Source organism: Chiloscyllium punctatum, chromosome 1 (assembly GCF_047496795.1).
Source record: "Chiloscyllium punctatum isolate Juve2018m chromosome 1, sChiPun1.3, whole genome shotgun sequence".
Taxonomy (NCBI): domain Eukaryota; kingdom Metazoa; phylum Chordata; class Chondrichthyes; order Orectolobiformes; family Hemiscylliidae; genus Chiloscyllium; species Chiloscyllium punctatum.
In genome coordinates this window covers 113,117,763-113,127,816 of record NC_092739.1, presented here as the reverse complement: position 1 = coordinate 113,127,816, position 10,054 = coordinate 113,117,763, and the positions used below count along the sequence as shown (strand labels likewise).

Below are 10,054 nucleotides of genomic sequence, written 5' to 3'. Positions count from 1 at the left end.
AGACATGAGCCCTTCTTCCTGAAGAAGGGCTCATGCCCGAAACGTCAATTCTCCTGCTCCTTGGATGCTGCCTGACCTGCTGCGCTTTTCCAGCAACACATTTTCACCACTCAAGGATAAAGAAGGGAATTTATGTATGGAGCTAGAGGAAGTGGGTGAGGTCCTTAGTGAGTTCTACACACTGGTATTCATCATGGAGTAGGGCACAGATGATGGTAAGATTACGGGGCGGCACGGTGGCACAGTGGTTAGCACTGCTGCCTCACAGCGCCAGAGACCTGGGTTCAATTCCTGCCTCAGGCGACTGACTGTGTGGAGTTTGCACATTCTCCCCGTGTCTGCGTGGGTTTCCTCCGGGTGCTCCGGTTTCCTCCCACAGTCCAAAGATGTGCAGGTCAGGTGAATTGGCCATGCTAAATTGCCCGTAGTGTTAGGTAAGGGGTAGATGTAGGGGTATGGGTGGGTTGTGCTTCGGCGGGGCGGTGTGGACTTGTTGGGCTGAAGGGCCTGTTTCCACACTGTAAGTAATCTAATCTAATCTAATCTAATTAGAGAGGAGTATGTTTATATTCTGGGGCATGTCACTATGAAGGAGGTGGTATTGGATAGCTTAAAAAAAACTAAAATAATATTATACTTGAGTAAAAGTCCATTTCAAATAAAAGTCGGCCCCCTATTTTTAGCCAAACAATCTGGAATTTTCCATATATCTCGTGTAAAGATCGACCCTAGTTCTTTACAGATAACAGATCAACATTTGTGAGTCAAGGTATTATCATATTCATATTCATATTATAATGAAGAAATGGATTTTTTCGTCCTATTGTTTGTTTTGATGTACAATTCACACCAGGTCAAACCTCCCTTTGTGTGCAGCTCAGCTGAGGTCAATTCCCCTGTAGCACTTTACTAAAGCATTTGACAAGGTCCCCCATGGTAGGCTGACCCAGAAGATTGAGTTGCATGGGATCCATGGTGAGTTGGTAAGTTGGATACAAAATTAGCTTGATCATGGCAGAGAGAGGGTAGTTGTGGACGGGTGTTTTTCAGACTGGAGGTCTGCGACCTTTGTGGTGTTGCACAGGAATCAGTGCTGGGATCTCTGTTGTTTTTTAACTTATATAAATGATTTGGATGGAAATGTAGGCAGTCTAATTAGTAAGTTTTCAAACAACATCAAAATTGCTGGAGTTGTGAACAGTGAGGTAGATTGCAAAGGATACAGAAAGATAGTAAACAGTTGGAAAAAAGGGTGCAGAAATGGCAGATGGGATTTAATCTGAACAAGTGTGAGACGATGCATTTGGAAGGTCAAATTGAAGAGGAAATTATGCAGTAAATGGTAGGACCTTTAGGAGCATTGATATCCAGAGGGGTCACGGAGTGCAAGTCCATAGCTCCCTGAAAGTGGCAATATAATATTGTAAAGAAGGCTTAGAGCATGGTTACTTTCATTGGTGGGAGCATTGAGTATAAAAGTAGGCAGGTCACATTGCAGCAGTATACAATTTTAGTTGGCCTCATTTGGAGTATTGTGTGCGGTTCTGGTCTATTGACCCTCACTATAGGAAGAATGTGGATGCTTTGGTGAGTGCAACATTACCAGAACATTGCTGGATTGGAGTGTATTAGCTATGAGGAGAGTTGGACAAACTTGGATTGCCTTTGCTAGAGTGTCAGAGGCTGAGGGTGACCTGATTGAAGTATAGGTCGTTCTGCTATAAGGTGCATTTTGTTAACATGAAATCGCTGTAACGCAATTGATATATTGGGGTCATTGTTTCTACAGCACAATCTTTTAAACCGTGTGTTGGCTGTGGCATGATTACATCACCAACACTTTAAACACTGTTTCTAAAGTGCAATTTTTCTATAATGCGGGGTTGCACAAGAATGCATCCATCATGTTATAGAAGAACTACCTGTATATAAAATTAAGAGAGGCATGGATAGGGGGAATAGTTGCCATCTTTTTCCCAGGGTGGAAATACTAGAGGGGATGGGTTTATGGTCAGCATTGAGCATGAGGCTATTTTGAACTAATCCCAACTGCTTGCACATTGTCCATTTCCTTCTTTTCCATAACTGTTCATGTGTCTGTCTAAATATTTCTTAAATGTTGTTATTGTATCTGCTTCTACCAGTTCCCCTGGCAGCAAGTGCCAGACACTCACCAGCTTCTGTGTAAACACTTTCCTCACACATCTCCTCTAAAATGATCTCCCTCGCCTTACATCCATGTAGCCTGCTGTTTAACATTTCCACCTTGGGAAAGAGACTCTGATTATCCATGCCTCTCATAATTTTATATACTTCGATAAGGTCACCACTTGACTTCTGACACTTGGAGTAAAAACAATCCAAGTTTGTCCAACCTCTCCTTATAGCTAATAAACTCCAATGCGGGCAGCATCCTGGTAAACCTCTTTTGCACCCTCTCCAAGGCCTCCACATCCTTCCTGTAATGTGGTTTGATAGATAGATACTCGAGGATATTTCTCTGGCTGGGAAGTCGAGAAGTACTTTAAGAATAAAGTGTCACCAAATGAGGACTGAAATGAATAGAAATGTCTTCAGTTATAGGGCTGCAAATCTTTGAGTGAGCTCTGGTGTTATGGAGCACTTTTAAAGGACAGGACTGCATAGATTGTTGGACACTAAGGAAGTTAAAGGATTTTGGGAATAGCGTGGAAGTGTGGAGTCAAAGTAGAAGATGACTATGATCTTATTGAATTGCAAAAAAAACTAGAAGGAGCAATGACCACCTCATGCTCACATTTGTTGTGTTTTTAAGTTCACTTACAGTCACTGTCCCGCACCATCTTTTGAAGTTTCCTCTGGATGAATCTTAAGGATGTCTGTCACCTAATTTGTCACTATGCCACCATTACCGAAATTGGATTCTAGGTGTGTTTTAAAAGAAGTTAGAATGTAGTTCATGTGCCTCAGTGAGGTAAGAACTGCACAGCTGGGCTACAGAGAGGAGATGACCCTGCTGGGGGAAGAGGACTATGATGGGCTATGCTAGAGCAGCTCAATAATTTCAGGAGAAGGAGAAAATTAGTGGAAAAAGGGGGAAGAAGGTTTCAAATGTATGATTCACTTAGAGGCTTCTAGAATAACTGAAAGATGAGGAAAAAAATGGCATCACTATATGAAAGACAAAATTATCCAGAAAAATGGCATGCACACAAAGTAACCAAAGTTGTATTTTTTGTCTTTTCGCTTCCTTACCACCTACTTTAAAAATGTGATTCAACTTACAAGTATGATCATTTTGGCTTTGAAAAATAATACAAAACAGGTGAATAATGATTGTGGCTGCCCATTTTACATCTCTGCCAATTTTTGGCTCCATTTGTATTGAGTCACTGTAAGAGGTTTTCGTAATAAAATTGTGGTCAACTCTAATTCAGATCATGCTGTCAGTGTAGCTGAGCATATGTAACTAGTTGCAATAATCCTGGAATCAAGATAACAGGGTCATTTGAAACCTGGCTTGCCCTGGCCCATGTTAGATTTCTGTACTGAGGGCTAATGGCAGAACCATTCTGTAGTGATGTCAGAGAGCTAGAACCACCAGGGTCAATGACTACTTACTGCCAGAGGATCCTTTGGGAAGAGAACTTATAGTTCCTATAAGCACACCCGAAGAAGGAAATGGGAAACTACCTCATGTATCTTTTCCCCTTCTTCGATTGCTCACTGAAGTTCCAACTGGGAAGCTCTTATGAGCAAGTGAAGAGGAAAGTACAGCACTGCTTGGAGGAACCAGCGGAGGACCTGTCATTGGGTAGGTCATAATTCCAGATTGTCAGAATAAACAAGGCAAAACCACCCTGGGATTCATTGCTTATTGTAGTCCAGTGCAGTTTGGAAAAATGCCAGTTTAACAGCAGGACTGGTTTGGCTGTGATTCCTTGGGAGTATTCATCATACAGGCTAACATATGAAGAATGGCCACATGAATGAGATCCTGGAGCCTGTCTGCTGGTGTGGAACATCACTCTGGCATGTGTTACCACCTTTAGGAAAGAGGAGGAAGGAAGAAAAAAGAAGGGAAGAAGTGATCAGTCACAGTGCCAATTGGAGATATTAAGCAACATAAATTTTATAGAGTAATTAGTTTCAGTTGCAAACTCTTTGAAAGCCATTTTCTTCTCCAATATGTAGAAAGAAATGAGTGCAGTGTACATGTACTTGCATGCTGCATGCCTGTTTATAATTATGAGGTTGGCAAGGAAACAGAGGGGTGAGGATTATAGAGACAAGTCCAAAGACAAACACAAAGGCTGAAAAAATAAGTTGGCTTGTGTTCTGCAAAGTTTCCAGACATGCGAACAAACATATTTCTCTGTTGAACCAAATGTTTCCCTCAGATAACAACACATTTTTAGTTTGCTGGGTATCTCAGTTTGCAATTGCTCTGCCTTCAGTGTGGTAATAATGGAAAGATATTTTCCAGTCTGTGTGTAGATTATGCACATGTCTGAGCCCAGACTGAATGGTATTTTTAATGCCTGATACATGAAACTGAGTTCTTCATGACAGCCCACCTTAAGTCAGGGCTGGATCAGTTCTTATGATGGGGCCTTGATTTCAATACAAAAGCAGCTTTAATACCTCAGCCTTACTGTGACAGTCAGTCCCTGACTCCTGCCTGATCTGCAGATTAGAAAGGGAATCAGGAGACAAAAAGACCCTTGCAGTTTTGTAAGTGGTGAAGTGCACAGGGGTGGAGAGAGGTCTCAAGGATATTCAGGGTTAAGAAGGCTGAAGCTTTTCTTGTGGGACCTGCAGAATCAGGCATGGCCATTGCATTGCACTTTAACTGTATCTTGCCCACCTTGGCTCTGCCAGGCAGGAGGGAAGGGAGGTGTTTAAAATCAGGGCTGTGCTCTCAACAGTCAGAGTACCAAAGCCAGCTGATCAGATTTTACCACAGGTTTGAGGGTGGATATTGTTGCTGAGCAATTTTGGCACCAATTGAGTAAACAATTAGTGTGCAAGCAGGTATTGTGTGGGGGAATGGAATAAAATTAAGGTCCATTTTCAGATATGCATTTCAGATTGTTAGTCAGCGTGAGAAGATAACTTAGTGTTTGAAAAGATCTGCAAATGTTTAGTTTTTTTTATTGATTTCATTCTCCTTCCTTTACGCCAAGGAATACACATTACACACAGATGTCTAATTTGGCCAGGAATTTTACCCTGCACCAAAACTGGGGTTAATGTGTTGGACTGTCGACTGACCTGGTTCCTGTTGGCTTGGGACCTGAGCCAAAGCTGGCTTCAGATTTCACTTAGATGCTGCCAGTCTTCAGCGAAAGCCAATTTAGTGAAATGCTGCAACTGTACAATCTGATGGGGGGGAGCGGGAGGGTGGTGGTTGGTGAGGAACAGATTGGATCCTTTTGAGTATCTGTGGAGAGAATTCAGAGTTAACAATCAGGCTCACTGGTCTCGAAACATTCACCCTGATTTATCTTCACATATGCTGCCAGACTGGCTGAGCTTTTCCAGCAATTTTGTTTTTTTTCCTGATTCCAGTATGCACAGTTCTTTCAGTTATCATTTGGATCTTATTGAACTGACCTGAAGTTTGTCGCTAAGACGAAAGGCAGTTGTGTGGTGGTAATGTCACTGGATCAGGAATCTAGTAAGTTCAGGCTCATGCTCTGAGAACATGGGTTGATATCCTGCCATGGCAGATGGTGAAATTGGAAATCAATAAAGAAAAACTGCAATGAACTGCTTGTCTAATGACGACCATGTAATCACTGTTGACTTATGTAAAAAAAATCAGATTCACTAATGTCCCTTTAGGGAAAGAAACTGCCATTTTCTAGACCCTTGACAATGTCGTTGACTCCTAACTGCCTTCGAGGTAACTAGGGATGGAAATCAATAGCTTGCCTAGCCAATGTTGCCACATTGTATGAATTAATTTAAAAAATACATTCTAACTGGGTCTGTGAGTGCGGATGGAGATCTGAGCTGAAGACATTGCAGCAGCAGTAGGTTAGTAGTTCTTGTCTCAGGGCACTGTTTGTTCTGGGCCCACACAAATAAGAACTCAAAATGTCCTCACATTTACATGAACAGCCTTGGGGCTCTCTTGATGGATCCATAGCTGCTAGCACATGCACAATACATTTGCCATTTATTTTGAACCTGAATCGCACATTCAAGACTCCTATACTGGAGCTTGATTTTAATATTTATAAGCCTCTGGGTTATCTCAGGTGGATGTCCTGAATGCGGTTGAGCACAATAATACATTACTGAATATAGCATTAAAGGAGATTCTATATAGAAAATCTGGCACTTGTGAATAAATTGTATTTTCCGTCAAGCCTGCTCCACTCTTCAATAAGGTCACGGCTGACCTTTAACCTCAACTCCACTTCCTCTGCCTGCTTCCAAAGATGTGCAGATTAGATCAATTGGCTAGGAAATTGTTTCCGTTAGGTGAGGAGACTAGGACCCGTGGACACAGCCTTAGAATTAGAGGGGGTAAATTCAGAACAGAAATGCGGAAACATTTCTTCAGCCAGAGAGTGGTGGGCCTGTGGAATTCATTGCCGCAGAGTGCAGTGGAGGCCGGGACGCTAAATGTCTTCAAGGCAGAAATTGATAAATTCTTGATGTCACAAGGAATTAAGGGCTAGTGGGAGAATGCGGGTAAGTGGAGTTGAAATGCCCATCAGTCATGATTGAATGGCGGAGTGGACTCGATGGGCCGAATGGCCTTACTTCCGCTCCTATGTCTTATGGTCTTATGGCCATGCTAAATTGACCATAGGGTGCAGGCTAGGTGGGTTAGCCATGGGGAATGCCGGGCTAGGGGGTGGCTCTGTGTGGGATGCTCTTCAGAGGCTTGGTGTGGACTCGATGGGTTGAATGGCCTGCTTTCACACTGTAAGGATTCTATGACAAAAAAAACCCACATCCTTCGGTTCCCTGAGAGTCTATCCCAACCTTAAATATATTCAAAGATGGAGCATCCACAATCCTTGGTATATGGGACTGATGGAGGTTGGGGGGGGGGGGGGGGGGGTGGGATTATTGGGTAGGGGTGTATAGAAATTTCCAAATATTCACAAGCGTCTGCAGGAAGAAATTCCTCCTCATCTTAGTCCTAAATGATCATCCCCTTAGCCTGAGATGGTGCCCCTTGTTTTAGGTTCCTTGACCAGCAGAAATAATCTCCAATCACCTCTTCCATAAGCCCTCAGGCACTTGTCTGTTTAAATTATGTCACTACTTATTCTTTTTATGAAGAAAGATTGAGCAGTTTAGGCCTATATTCTCTAGAGTTTGGAAGAATGAGTGGAGGTAAAGGGGATTGACAGACTAGATGTACAAAAGGACGTTTCCTCATGTCGGCAATCGAGAACGAAAGGTCATAGTTTTAGGATAAGGACTGGCAGAAGTAAAGCAGAGAAAAAGAGCAATTACTTCTCTCAAAGGGTCATGACTTTGTGGACTCCTCGACCCTAGAATACAGTGAATGCTGGGACATTGAGTAGGTTTAAGGAGGAGATAGATTTTTAATGAATAATGGGTTGAAGGGGTGCAGGGAAATGGGAGGAAGGTGGAGCTGAAGCCGAGATGATATTGTACTGAATGGCGGAGCAGAGTTCAACGACTGAATTGCCTATTCCTGCTCCTAGTTCTCAAGTTCTTACGTTCCATGTTCGAAACTCCCGAAAGTATGGGCCCAATTTACTTAGGTTCTCATCATAGATCAATGCTACCACTCTAGATATCAATCTAGTGCACCTTTACTAAGCTTGCTCTAATTCAAGTTTATCCTTCTTTAAATATGGAGATCGAAGCTGCACACAGTATTCCAAATGTAGCCTCATCGAAGTCTTTGAAATTAGGGCAAGACTCCCCTACTTTCATACTCACTCCCCTTGCTTTATAGCTGCACACATGAATTTATCCAGGTCAAACCAGCCCATTTAATAGGCACCTACCTTCAAATATCCACTCCCCCCACTGAGATGCTCAGTAGCAGCAGTGTGTACTATTTACAAAATGCACGGCAGAAATTCAACAAAGGTCCTTAGATTAGACAGCACCTTCCAAACTCCATGACAACTTGTATATAGAACAAGGGCAGCAGACACATGGGAACATCATCACCTGCAAGCTTCCCTTCAAGATATTCACCTTCAAGATATGACTTGGAAACATATCGTCGCTTTTTCACTGTTATTGGATTAAAATCCAGGAATTCCACAGGCTCATTGTGGGTCAACTGACAGCACATGGATTGCAGCAGTTCAAGAAGTCAGCTCACTCCCACCTTCTCAAAGGCAACCAGGGATCAGAAATAAATGCTAGCCTGGCCAGTGATGCCCACATTGCATTTATGAATTTTTAAAAATTCTAGCAATTTCTGGATGACAGATGTCAGTATATCTCAATTTCTTTCACTCCCTCTTTTGTTGAATATTTAGGTTACTGAGATCTGCTGATAATATAAGTTCAGAAAATCATGGCCAGCACATTCACTCTTAGAAATCCAAGGTATCAAAAATACTCCGAATCCTCAGGCTTATAATGACTTATAATGTTACAAAGAATTGTAAGGAGACAAGAAGTCTCAGGTTACTATTTCCAACTTTGGATGTTATTCTGCTGTTGGGCAGCATTTATTAAACAATCTAGATTGTGCTAATACATACGTCAGAAACTAGCTTTCGATGGTCAGTTAGGCAAGCACTGTGATGTACTTATGTCTGCTAAAAGCAATATATATTAATTCATGTTTCAATGCTGAGCCACTCTTGGTGGTGGACCTTGAAATCTGCACCCAGAGTACATAAATGATCTGGAAGGGGGCCCTGTTGGTATGATCAGCAAGTTTGCAGATGACACGAAGATTGGTGGAGTAGCAGAAAGCATAAGGGACTGTCAGAGAATACAGGACGATATAGATAGACTGGAGAGTTGGGCAGAAAAGTGGCAGTTGGATTTCAATCCAGACAAATCTGAAGTGATGCATTTAGGCAAGTCCAATTCTAAAGCGAATTATACTGCAAAAGGAAGAGCCTTGGGAAAAGTTGATGAGCAGAGAGATCTGGGAGTCCAGGTCCATTGTACCCTGAAGGGTGCTGCACAGGTGGATAGAGTGGTGAAGAAGGCATATGGTATGCTTACCTTCATTGGACGGGGTATTGAGTATAAGAGCTGGCAAGTCATGTTAACATTGTACAAGATATTGGTTCGGCTGCATTTAGAATACTGTGTACAGTTCTGGTCGCCACATTACCAAAAGGATGTGGATGCTTTGGGGAGGGTACAGAGAAGGTTTACAAGGATGTTGCCTGGTATGGAAGGTGCAGCTATGAAGAGAGGTCGAGTAGGTTAGGTCTGATCTCATTAGAAAAAAGGGGATTGAGAGGGGACCTGATTGACGTTTACAAAATCATGAAAGGGAGAGAGAGGGTAGATAGTGATAAGCTTTTTCCCAGGGTGAAGAATTCAATAACAAGAGGTTTTCCAATGAAAAGTTTAATGGGGATACACCTTAAACTTCCCCCTTAAACTTCACACAGAGAGTGGTGGGTGTTTGGAACACGTTGCCAGCAGAGGTGGTAGAGGCAGGCACGGTAGATTCATTTAAGATGCGCCTGGACAGATGGATGAGTAGGTGGGGAGCAGAGGGATACAGATGATTCGGAATTGGGTGACTGGTTTAGACAATAGATTTGGATTGACTCAGGCTTGGAGGGCCAAAGGGCTGGGTCCTGGCTGTACATTTTCTTTGTTCTTGGTTCTTTTGTACATTTTATGGCCTTGCCACCCTCAGTGCATCCCCCCAAGTGTTGTTCAATATGGAGTACCACCGATTCATCAGCTGAGGGAGGATGTGGTAATTAGCAGGAGGATTCCTTGATTATATTTAACCTGAAGCCACGAGACTTCATGGCATCCAGAGTTAATGTTGAGGACTCCTAGATTAACTCCCTCCCAACTGTATACCTCTGTGCCGCCATGTTTGCTGGTGAGACAGGATATTAGGGGATGGTGATGGTGG

General features: G+C 42.7%; 1 long non-coding RNA gene across 1 annotated transcript in view; it reads right to left on the bottom strand.

The window, feature by feature from the left end:
• Positions 1-559: 559 nt before the first annotated feature.
• LOC140478842 (uncharacterized) overlaps positions 560-10,054 on the bottom strand; it is a 39,821-nt gene continuing 30,326 nt past the window's right edge. Inside the window, exons 4-5 of the long non-coding RNA XR_011960878.1 lie at positions 5,254-5,422; positions 560-4,025 (exon numbers count right to left, since the gene is read on the bottom strand). This is a non-coding gene — a long non-coding RNA (uncharacterized lncRNA). The remainder of the gene's footprint in view (positions 4,026-5,253; positions 5,423-10,054) is intronic.